General features: G+C 35.2%; 1 non-coding gene across 1 annotated transcript; it reads left to right on the top strand.

Annotated features, from left to right (window-relative positions):
• Nucleotides 1-9,732: 9,732 nt before the first annotated feature.
• Nucleotides 9,733-9,827, top strand: LOC148269185 (small nucleolar RNA Z266). Its single transcript, XR_015815993.1, has one exon. It is a non-coding gene; the product is annotated as a small nucleolar RNA Z266 (small nucleolar RNA).
• The last annotated feature ends 3,055 nt before the right edge of the window (nt 9,828-12,882 follow it).

Below are 12,882 nucleotides of genomic sequence, written 5' to 3' on the forward strand. Positions count from 1 at the left end.
AGCGTATATTTAAGTTAATATGATTCTGTAATTTATTAGGCTAAGGGATAGTAGTGGATAGACAATGTATATTTCAGCCGATATTATAATTTACTAGTTTAGGAGATAGCAGTGAATAAGTGTATATTTCAGCCAATAAGATTCTGTAATTTGCTAGGCTAGGGGATACCCATACATAGGCTGTGTATATTTCAGCCGACAAAATTTTGTAGTTTGCTAAGCCAAGGGATAGTAGTGGATAGACAATGTATGTTTTAATCGATAGGATTCTGTAATTTGTTAGGCTACAGGATAGTCGTGCATAAGTAATGTATATTTTGGAAGACAAGATTCTGTAATTTGATCGGCTAGTGGATAGTAGTGGATAGGAAGTGTATGTTTCAACCGACAAGATTTTATAATTTGCTAGGTCATAGGATAATAGTGAATAAGAAGTTTATATTTCAGCCAATAAGATTCTGTAATTTGCTAGACTAGGGGATAACAGTGGATAGAAAGTGTATATTTCAGCATAGGCTATGGGATAGCTTGTAATGACTCCAGAAATATCTAAAGAAAATGAAATATAATTAAAGTGTGGAAACATAATAAATGTTCAAGATTTACATTCCTTACACAAATAACTTAAAGTACCAAACAGTATTACAGAATTCACCATTTTGAAAGAAATATAAGAAATAAGAAAATGAACGAAAAATAAAGAAATCTAGTATCTACTCGCAATCTTCTTGCGGATCGGGCTCTGGAACTTGGTCCTCTTGATCTGAAATGGTTAAATAAAGAAATCTAACATCTACCCCAGTAAGGATATCACACTATATCATCGACATAGAAGTAAAGGTTGGTATAAAATCAAAAGAGCCAATGGAGCACTTAATTTAAACCAATACATTTATTAAAAATAAAACCATTTACCATTCACTTACCGTAGTGAGATTCATAAAAATAATCTATACAGAAAATAATATTATACAGATCATGATTTCATATATAGTTAGCAATCATAGCACACATTATAAATCTATTTCCATCATCAATAAATTCACGATAATTATCGCTCTTTTTACCAGCGTGCTAGTATTCATGGGAGTTCATAGGGATGTCCCCGCTACACGTGAACCCTTTCATTTAACATTTTTAATTACGGACCGTCCTCATACCCTGTCCGGTATGAGCACCAATTTACCAAAACTCAATACCCCGTCCGGTATGAGGGTAAAACGGGCTATCTCCATACCCCGTTTTGTATGAGCATCAAATTATCAAGTCTCCATACCCCGTCCAGTATAAGACAACGTTCACGGTGGGGTTCCCTATGTACCCGATCCGTCCACCATCTCTCAGGATATCCAGTAAAGCTGCTGTTTCATCTATTCATTTCATTACACAATTTTTTACCGTTTAACCTTCATTTTTCATGATTCAGCAGTAAACACATAAAATAAACCATACATGCATTTAAAGCCATAAAATCAATTAATAAGGTACTAACATGCATTTAAACTGTAAAACAATCAACAAAGCAACAGTAGAGAATTTTTGATTCTGCCTCCATTAGCAATCCGTAATTAATTATGCACATTTTCTTAATTGTGCAAAATATCATATTTATTGTTAATTAGATTTCAATTCTATGATAGGGGATAGGATGAGGGATTCTTATTCGATTTGATGTCCGAAAAGCTAAGTTGTTCGACTGCGCCTACGAGCGATTCCCGGTTTCCCTTAATTTTTCTTTGAAAATTAAAACATGTAAATAATACCTAAAAATGTCCCAAATAAACCCAAAATCAGTCCTAGGGCCCATTTGGCCAATTTCAAAATTCTGGCATGGCGGCGCCGCCACCTGCGGCAACGGTCTGCCTCAAGTCGGCTGTTTTCGGCTGAATTTGGCTGATTCTGCATTGATCCCTATGATAAAACACGTTAAAGGGACTCGGTTGGCTGGAAAAATATAAAAAATCGAAACTCACCGGCAGTGGGGCTCTTCGATGCGGCAGCTCCTCTGGCTCACGTTGCGGTTGGGTGTTTTGCTCTAGTCAACCTATAAAGAATGACACGGTAATCACAATGGTAAAAAAATTATACATAACGGGAATCGAAAAGGGCCTCATCGGAGGCATTTTGTGAAATTCCCCACGGCGGCGCCGCCAGACTTCCCTGGTATTTTTCGGTTAATTGGTCGATTTTTTTCCTCCGATTTGGCCATGTGTGTGCTTAAAATTGAATTTCGAGCAAAACAAGAAATTTTTACCTTTTTTCGCAGTCGAAAAAAGCTCCAGTGCGACGGCGGGTAGCGGTGGTGTTCTTCCCGGTGGCCAGGTCTTCTTCTCCTGCGAGGAGTTCTGGCGGGTAGGGTTAAGGTTTGGTGCGAATCGGGGTTATTTACATCCATCCACTTGTGATCTGGGTCGTCCATCGTGTTTTATCTAGACCGTCCGATCGTGATTAAATAGAGAGTGAATCTGGATCGTTCATCGCGATCCAATCTGGACCGTCCATCGTGATCCACTCTGGATCGTCCGATCGTGTTTGAGGAGGGAACGCATCTAGGCTGTTTGTACGTGTAGGAACGGATCTAGACCGTTCAATCGGGGGCATGCGGATAGCCCGCATGGCCTCCTGCATGGCACCGCATCAGTGTCCGCTACCACGCGGGCCGTCCTGATTCGCCGGGTTTGCTGACAGGGCTTCTGACGTGGCGAAACTTTCTTAAATTGTAATTTCACCCCTGTTTTTTTATTTTTCTTTCAAAAATACCTCAATAACCCAAATTTTCACCCCTTTTTTCCAAAGTTATTTTCAATTTAATCCTCCATCAATTTTACTTTATTTTTACTCTAAATTAAAATTAAAAAATTGAAAAAATTAAGAATTTACATTTAAATTAAACTCTAAATTATAAAAAAAAAAATTAATTTAGAGTAAAAATTTAGTCCCTCAAATTTGTCTCTCCCACTCTCAATCAAACAATTAGGGATATTGGACTCTAAAGTCTGATTCTAGCTCCTATATAGCCTCCCTCAGTGTGTGGTTCTGCCATATGACCTTTATAATGGGAATTTTTTGGTTGTGGAGTAATCTGTTGTTTCGATCCACAATGCCAACTGGTACTTCCTCGTAGGGCAGATCCTCCTAGAGTGGAAGAGGCTCGTGGGCCAAGACATAAGAGGGGTCCAGGTTGTACTTGCGTAGCATGGACACATAAAACACATTATGGACCTTGAAAAGTTTTGGAGGCAGTACTAGTTTGTAGGCGGTGGTATCAATTCTGTCTAAGATTTCAAATGGTCCAATAAATTGGGATTCAGTTTTTCCCTCTCGTCGAATCTACTAATTCCCTCGAAAAGAATAACCTTAAAGAACACCTGATCGCCTTTCTCAAATTCCAAATCCCTCCTCTGGGTGTCTGCATAACTCTTCTGCCTGTTCTAAGCCATCTGGATATTCTTCCAGATCTTAACTATTTTGGATGTAATCTCCTCTACCAGATCTGGGCCGAACAATATTCTATCACCCACTTCTTCCCAACAAATCGTTGATCTACATAGTCGCCCATATAACGCCTTGTACGAAGCCGTGCCAATACTCGTTTGGTAGCTGTTGTTGTAGGCGAACTCTATCAGGGGTAGATGGTCATTCCAATGGCCTCCGAAGTCAATGACACAAGCTTAGAGCATATCCTCAAGTGTACAGATTGTCCTTTCTGACTGTCTATCGGTATGAGGTTGGAATGCAATACTAAAAGACAATTTCGTTTTCATGACTTGCTGAAAGCTATACCAAAATCGAGAAGTGAACCTGGGGTCCCTATCGGACACTACTGTCACTGGTACCCCATATAATCTGACTATTTTCTGGATATATATTCTTACTAATTTGTCCAAGGGATCGGTCATCCTGATGGCTAAGAAGTGGAAAGACTTGGTGGGCTGGTCAACAATTACCCAAATGGAATCATGTCCTGAGCATGCCTTAGGTAATCCTGTCATGTAGTCCATAGTGATATGTTCCTACTTCCACTCCGGGATTGGTAATGGTTGAAGTAGCCCACCTGGGTGTTGGTGCTCTGCCTTGACCTGCTGACATACCAAATACTTAGAAACAAAGTCAGTTATATTTCTTTTCATCCCGTTCTACCAAAATCGGGGTTACATACTTTGGTACATCTTAGTGCTTTCGGCATGCATGACGAACTTTGAGCTATAGACCAACTGTAACGACCCCAAAAATATTCAAAGAAAATGAAAGATAATTAAAGTGCAGAAACGTAATAAATATTTAGAATTTACATTCCTTACATAAATAACTTAAAGTACCAAACAATGTTACGGAATTCACCATTTTGAAAGAAATACAAGAAATAAGGAAATGAACAAAAAATAAAGAAATCTAGCATCTACTCACAATCCTTATGTGGATCAGGCTCTGGAACCTGTTTCTCTTGATCTGAAATATTTAAATAAAGAAATCTAGCATCTATCTCAGTAAGGATATCACACTATATCACCGATACAGAAGTAAATGTTTGTATAAAATTAAAACAACTAATGGAGCACTTAATTTAAACCAATACATTTATTAAAAATAAAACTATTTACCATTCACTTATCGTAGTGGGATTCATAAAAATAATCTATATAGACAATAATATTATACAGATCATGATTCCATGTATAGTCAGCAATCATAGGACACATTATAAATCTATGTCCATCATCAATAAATCCACGATAACTATCGCTCTTTTTACCAGCGTGCTGGTATCCATGGAGGGTTCATAGAGACGCTATACGTGAACCCTTTCATTTAACATTCTCAATTACAGCCTGTCCCCCTACCCCGTCCGATATGAGTACCAATTTACCAAACTTCAATACCCCATCTGGTATGAGGGTTAAACGAGTCATCCTCATACCCCGTCTGGTATAAGCACTAAATTATCAAATCTCCATACCCCGTCGGGTATGAGACAACGTTCACGGTGGAGTTCCCTATGTACCCGGTCCGTCCACCATCTCTCAGGATATCCAATAAGGCTGCCGTTTCATCTATTCATTTCATCACACAATTTTTTACTGTTTAACCTTCATTTTTCTCGATTCAGGAGTAAACATATAGAATAAACCATACATGCATTCAAAGACATAAAATCAATTAATAAGATATTAACATGTATTTAAACTTTAAAACAATCAACAAAGCAACAGTAGAGAATTTTTTGTTCTAGTTCCATTAGCAACCTATAATTAATTATGCACATTTTTTTAATTGTATAAAATACCGTATTTATTGTTAATTAGACTTCAATTCTATAATAGGGGATAGGGTGAGGGATCCTTACTCGATTTGATATCTAAAAAGTTAAGCTGTTCGACTGCGCTTATAGGTGATTCCTGATTTTTCTGAATTTTTTTTCGAGAATTAAAATGCATTAATAGTACCTACAAATGTCTCAAACAAACTCAAAATTAGTCCCAGCGCCCACTTGACCAATTTTGGATATGCAATATATATTTCAACTGATATGATTATGTAATTTGTTAGGTTAGGGTATAACAATGATTAGGCATTGTATATTTTAGCCAAGATAATTCTTTAATTTGCTAGATCAAATAATGGTAGTGGATAGGCAATGTATGTTTTAGTCGACATGATTCTATAACTTGTTAGACCAAGGGATAGCAGTGGCCCTGAAATGAGGCATTAAAGCTAAAGGATTATGTAATTCTGTAATTTGTTAGCCGACAGGATCTTGTTTTGCTATAATTTATTATATATTTTATAATTACATACGTAAAATTAAGAGTATTTTTAGTTAAAATTAAAATATATTTTGATAGGTTAAATATAAAATTATATTTTCAATAGGTCTAAGCACAAAATATATATTGATGTGTTTTGAATTTTGATGATATTTATCTATATTCTTGGGATAATTTATATTGGTTTTCTTTGTATTTATCATGAAAAAATATTTGATGTATATCGTAGAGAGTTTTTTTTGTTAAAAACTCTACTAGTCTCTCTACAAATAAGTTTGCTAACATATTGGTAATGTACTCTCAAATTAGATAGTGGAATACTTTTTTGTGGTCTTGCCCATGGATGTAAACACACTATCAAATCACGTAAAATTTTTGTATTCTTTTTTTTCTACTTTTACTTTAATATGATTATGCATGCTTTAATGATTAATTTTTCCAACAAGTGGTATCAGAGCTCAGATTTTGAAAAAAAAAACTAGCTTAGAGAGAGAGAGAGAGAGAAAGCTTAAGTTAGTGAGAAAAAACAAAAAAAAAAACACACAACCCATATCAGTCCTGACTACCACTCAAAGCAAAACCGCCAGTGGCGACGGTCGCTTCCCATAAGATAAAACGTCTCCGACACGACCAGAAGTACAGTTGAACCACCGTGCAGCGGCCTTCCAGCAGATGGACCGAGCGGTGACTAACTCTTCTTCGCATGAAGGAATGCAATCACATCGAGAGAAGGAAATCCGATCAGTGAAACTAGATTGGAGGCTGTGGAATCCTTTTTCGTTGATGTCTGTGTAAGCTGAAGGCCGAAAATCAGAGAAAGGTCACCTGAATTGCCAGAGAAGACGAACCAGCACAGCAGCAGTTGATTCGTACGAGTCCCAATTTGTAACGTTTTTAGCTATTTTTCGACATGTTTCAAGAGATCTGTATCAGATCTGAGGAGTCGCATGGTTATATGGTATTTTTGATATTTTCCAGTGGTGGTGAGCAGTGACTGGCACCAGCGTGTGACAACTCCAGCAACTACATGTGTGACGGCAAGTGGAGGTGCAGAGAGGTGTGTGTGGTGCTCCGGTGGTTGCGTGTGGTGGTTTTCTTTGCATTGGTAACTCTTTATGAATGATTTTTTATTTTTTGATAGTGTTATTTCTCTCTATTTGGTTTTTAGTGCATAGTCTAGGAGATGACATCCATAAAGTATAAATTAGAGAAGTTTAATGATAGTGCGAGTTTCAGTCCGTGAAAGATTACAATGAGATCGTCCCTGGTTCTACAAGGTTTATGGAGAGAATTGAAGAAAGATATCATGAGGGTACGAGAGCGTTGGAAAAGGTAATATGTAGGATAGAGCCTTATGTGAGATTTTTATGAATATAAATGACGATTTTTTATGAAAAATTACTGAAGAAATTTCGGCTTCAGCTGTGGAGAAGAAACAGAAAAAGTTGTACTCTGTAAAATCGCTGATAAACTGCCTTTATCTAAAAAAAATGTTGTACAATTCGAGAATGAATGGAGGTACACCCATTAAACAAGATCTTGATGAGTTTAATTCTTTAATTATAAACCTGAATAACATAGATATTAAGTTTAAAAATAAGGATCGGATATTGATTGTTTTGTGTTCATTGTCATCCTTTTATGTGACTTTTGTTGATACTCTACTGTGTGAGAAAGTTCGTATTTCACTAGATATTAGCAATGAACTAAAATCAAAAGAGTTGAAAAAGAACTTTACAAAGTATAGAACATAATAGGAAGTTTTGATAAGCAAGGGAAAAACACATAGAAGGGATAGATTAAAATCTATAGGTAGAAAAAGAAACTATTTTGAATGTGTAGAGAATGATCAATTTACAAGAGATTGTCCTATATTGAAGAGAAAAAAAGAGCAGAAGAGTTCTACTAATATAGTTGACAAAGATAATTCTGATGATAGTGTTAGGGTAGTTCTATGTGTAAATTTAGATCATAGAAAGAATTCTTGGATTCTTGATTCTGGTGCTACATTCTATATGTGTCCACATAAGCATTGGTTTACTACTTACAAACAAATGAGTGGTACTGTATATATGGGAGATGACAGTTCATTATCTGTAGTTGCGATTGGTAAAAATATATTAAGAATGTTTGATGGTATCATCAAAACTAATGAGTGTTGGTATGTTCCTCCGATGAAGAGGAATCTTATTTCTCTTTCTATATTAACGATTCAGGGTTATAAATATCATGTAGAGAATGATACTCTTAAAGTGTGTAAAGACTTTAAGGTACTCATGAAAAGTAGTTTGGAATATAGATTATGTGTTCTTTAGAGAAATGTAGGTTCAGGGGAAGCTACTGTAGCATCAGGGAGCAATAATCAGAATTAGTTGTGACATCTACGTTTGGGTCATATGTATGATAATGGATTATTGATTTTGAGCAAGTAGAGTTTGTTGAACATGATCTTTGGGTTTCTATGAACACTGTGTGTTTGGGAAGCAAACTAGAGTAAAATTCAACAAAAAGGTAATGCACAATACCATAGGTAAGTTGGATTATGTCATTCTAACTTATAGGGTTCATATAGAGTTCCTCTAAGAGTGGTGCTAGATATTTTATGATATTTATTGATGATTATTTTAGGAAGATATGAGTGTATTTTATGAAATCCAAAGAAAATGCATCATATTAAGGATGGTAAGTTTGAGTCGAGGGCAAAGAAGTGCATATTTTTGGGGTATACATCTAGAGTAAAAGGCTACAGGTTGCAGTGTAATGATCTCAAGTCTTTAGGGTTAATTATCAATAGAAATATGACATTTAATGAATCTGCTTCACTAGGCAGTCAAAATAAGAAAACAATAATAGAACTAGATCATGGTGTCAGAGAACAAACAGAGTTAGAAGTTCAGTTCAATGGTCTAGGGAATGAAGTGCAAGATCTTAATCAAGAAAGTGATAGTGCACCTAATCAACAATAACCATATATTATTGCAACAAGTAGGGAGAGAATATATATTAGACGACTATAGAAGTATGATAATCTAGTTGCATATAACTTGTCAGTTATAGAACCAATTGATTTGCAAAAACCGAAGAGTTCAGATGTACATAAGATGATTAGTGTTATGTGTGAAGAACTTGATGGTAGACGTTACTTTATTCAGGGATCAGTTAGCAAGTTTAGGTGTAACCTAGACTTAGTTGGAGTATGTGATACTCATTAGTGCCCTAATAGGGGTATGTTGGCAAGATGGTGCAACAAGATGGTTAGTTGCTTTGATAATAGAGGAAATTCAAGCTAAGGGGAAGATTTATTGATGTGGCTTGAATGTGGTGATATTTATTTATATTCTATGAGATAATTTATGCGGGTTTTCTTTATATTTATCCTGGAGAATATTTGATGTATATCTTAAAGAGTTTTTCTTTGCGAAAAACTCTGTTAGTCTCTCTATAAATAAGTTTGTTAATCTATTGGCAATGTACTCTTATATTATATAGTAGAAAACTTTTTTACCGGTCTTGCTTGTGGATGTAGGCACACTGCTGAACCGTGTAAAATTTTTGTGTTCTTTTCTTTCTACTTTTACTTCGGTGTGATTGTACATGCTTTAGGGATTAATTTTTCTAACAAAATAAAAATGTATGATTTCGAAAAGATATTTCTACCTCAATTTTATTCCACATGTAATTTTTTGACTCACCTGATTTTTAATGTTTGTAATTTATCAATCAAAAGTTATCATATATTAATAAAATTTTCAATTGTTGTCAAAAAGTAAGAGTATTAAAAATTAATTATGAACAAAAATTAAATTGAATTTTAAAAAAAAATAAAATGATTAAATTAATGCAAAATAAGAGATAGACCAAATGAAAAAAAAAAGCACAAGTAGGAAATTTATATTTTAGCATGTGAGAGCGATAGAGATAGAGAAAGAGAAAGAAATGGAAGAGTTAAGGAGGAAGATAATTTTTGTAATAGCGAGAATGATAAGAATTAGATGTGTGAATTGAAAAGTTCCATTATGAGCTCAAACTTTTGAGGCTTATTGATATTCTGACTCGCTAATCTCATATCATATATGTAACACCCAGGCCCAGAATTTAGGCCTAGGATAATCAATTTATTTTAATGAATAAATTTAGAAACTTTAATTTTTAATTTTTATTTGACATTTTGAAGAAAATTATGTTTTGGATGTATTTGAAAATAATTTTCAAAAGTTATGGTCAAATTAGAAATAAGAAATGACCTATTTGAAAAGAAAACTGAAAACCTGAGATAAAAATGCAAATAACGAAAAATGGGCCATGTAAGACTGCCATGTTAGCAGCGCGACCAATCACCGTGCGCCACGTGCCAAACACACAGACACGCATCCACACGAGAAGCCATGTGGGCAATCCGCGTGCTAACTAATTTGACGATCTAGATCTACTCCCGCGCACATGGATTGCCCAGATTTGTTTTTCCTTCAAACACGATCGATCAGTCCTAATTTCATCTGATCGTGCAGTCCATATTCATTATCCAAATAGGATTGATCGAACGATCAAAAATGGGTCACGTTTCCTCGGACAGACTGCCTAGATTTAATGAAGATGTGTATTTAAACTCCTCTTTCATAAGAAACTCTAACCCTAGCCGCCAAGAGTGAATCAAAGAAGAAGAAGAGGGGCAGCTAGAAGCGAAGAAGAAGATTGGCTGCCGCCGTCGCCGTACCGGAGACCCTCATCGAACCTAGGGAGGTGGGTTTTTTCCCCCTTTCACTTCAAAATTCAGTTCTAAGTCTCCCCACACCCATATCGGCACCAAAAAGCCAAAAAGGAAGCTAGAAACCAGTGGAGCTTGGCTGAGCCACCGCACCCGCGACTCAAAATTCCTCTAATGAGCTCGAATTTCCTTCCCGTTTCCTTTTATTTTTTTACCATTGTATTCCTTACTCCTTTCTGGTGCAGGAAGATAGAAGAAAATCCTCGGTCACAAGAAAGGAACGACAAAGCCACCGTATCGAAAAACTACCCCGCCAGTAATGCTTCAGTTTTTTTTCTCAGCTAATAGAGGCTACCTAACCTTGGGTTTTACAGGTTTTTGTTCAAGATCGGTCGAAACTGGTTAGACCGAGAGGAAGCACCGCCGTAAGTGCCAGAACATGGCGGTGCCACCATGCTAGAACCCTAAACCGGCCTGAAAAATTTAAAAACCTTATTTTTGGCCTTTTTAGATATTTCGAGATATGTGACACATGTTTTTTTTCTTTTTATAGAAAAAACTCAAGAAATCTGAGAACCTCCAAGAAGTGCAGTGAAAATGCGGCACTGACTCGGAGTAAGAATCCCTCATTTTTTCTCTCATTACGTTAAAGTTTAAATAATAATTAAATGGTGAAATTTGTGAATTTAGCAACCTTTTATTAATTAAATATAGGTCATTGATGGAGCCGGTAATTAGTCAGTGTATAGTTTATCTATGTTGTCTATTTATTCTTATACTGCCTAAACTGTTTACTGTTACATCGTGTGCTTTGATTTATTGATTTTAATTGCTTTCTCATTTATTAGTTTATCTATCCGTTTTATCCTTATCAGTTGACTGGTTGAAAATAAATGTTCTAACTACTTTTCTTCGTATCAAATTATATTGTCTACTTAACTGCGTTCTATTATCCTGAAATTATGAAATAAGATCGTTGTATATAATGGATGGATGGTTGATGATAAGGGTATGTATGTAGAAGGCTTACCTGGTGTCAAGAAAGGGTGTATGGACCGGTGCATAGGGCAACCCTACTGCAGACGTTACTTCATTCGAACGGGACTGAGAAATCTTATATCAGAAGGAGTTGGGAAGTATTTATTCAACCTAATACTAGACGAAGTATTGAGGCGGTGGTACGTTTGGTGCCCATTAACGGATGGGGTATAGAGACGACCGGTTAATTAATAGATTGGATATTAGATTCACGTGCAGTGGGAACCTCTATGGACCCCCAAAGACATCAGTAAGTAAAAAGGCAAGATTTAATTATTATTGGTTTCTTAGTATGTCTAACAGATTATTATCGTATCTAGAAACCTGAAAGGTGAGTATGAAACTAACATTTTTTGAAATTAAATGAATTTATCTAAAAGGGAAATACTCAATTGGTTATTTTGTAATTTTTACCAATCTTTAATTTTTCGTATTGGTTTTAAAGTGTTGACATTCTTACTGAGGTAGTGTAACTCATTCCCCTTATTTAACCATTTCAGATCAGGACATCCAAGATTCGAATTCTGAACAATAAAAAAATTAGTTGTTAAAGATTGCCTCCCGTTTTTCACCAGTTGCATTGTGGAGGTTGACTCTATAGGTTCTAGTTGCATTTTTTTTTCTGCTATTTTAATTTCCTTCAAGGGACATTCTTGTATCCCTATTGGGCATTTTGATTAAACTGTGTAATGAATGTAAACCCTAAATTTTTAGTTGTTCCGCTAATACTTTATTAATTCAATATTACTATTTAATTAAATTTCGGGTCCTTACAATATATGCTAAAAGAAAAATTAGATTTTATGATTCCAACCAAATTTAAATCTATATAGGTTAAACAGGAGTATTTAAAGAAAGATTGGAGCTTTTTTGAGTAGATTTGTTACATATCTATCTAGTTTTGTATTTTCATATTTTTTTTGGCACATCTTCACTGATAGAAATGCTAAAAACTAAGGTTAATTTTGAATTTTGTTTTATATATATTTGCTTGTGGTTTTAATATTTCTATTTCACTATTGATCGGTCACTTTAGCTCCACTATCCTTGTCAAATGGTAGATGTGAAAAACGATGACTCAATTAGATGTGCGAGTCACGCGCTGATTGGATGACTTGTATAAGGGTTCATTAATGTTAGGTACGGTCGGGTATGTGCAAGGTTCATTAATGTTCACAACTAACCATATTTGGATGATGATCTATTAATATTTGATAGTGACAATTGTTTTTGTTTGTATTGATTAGATTATATAGTCGTATATTTGAGTAAATTTCTTAGTTTGCCTATGCTTTATTATATATAGTTGTAATAAATAAAAATAAAAAGAGAAAAGATTAAAAATATATATAATGTTAAATATAGATAAACAAT

This window comes from Carica papaya, chromosome 1, assembly GCF_054855325.1.
Source record: "Carica papaya isolate Zhongbai chromosome 1, ASM5485532v1, whole genome shotgun sequence".
Lineage (NCBI taxonomy): Eukaryota > Viridiplantae > Streptophyta > Magnoliopsida > Brassicales > Caricaceae > Carica > Carica papaya.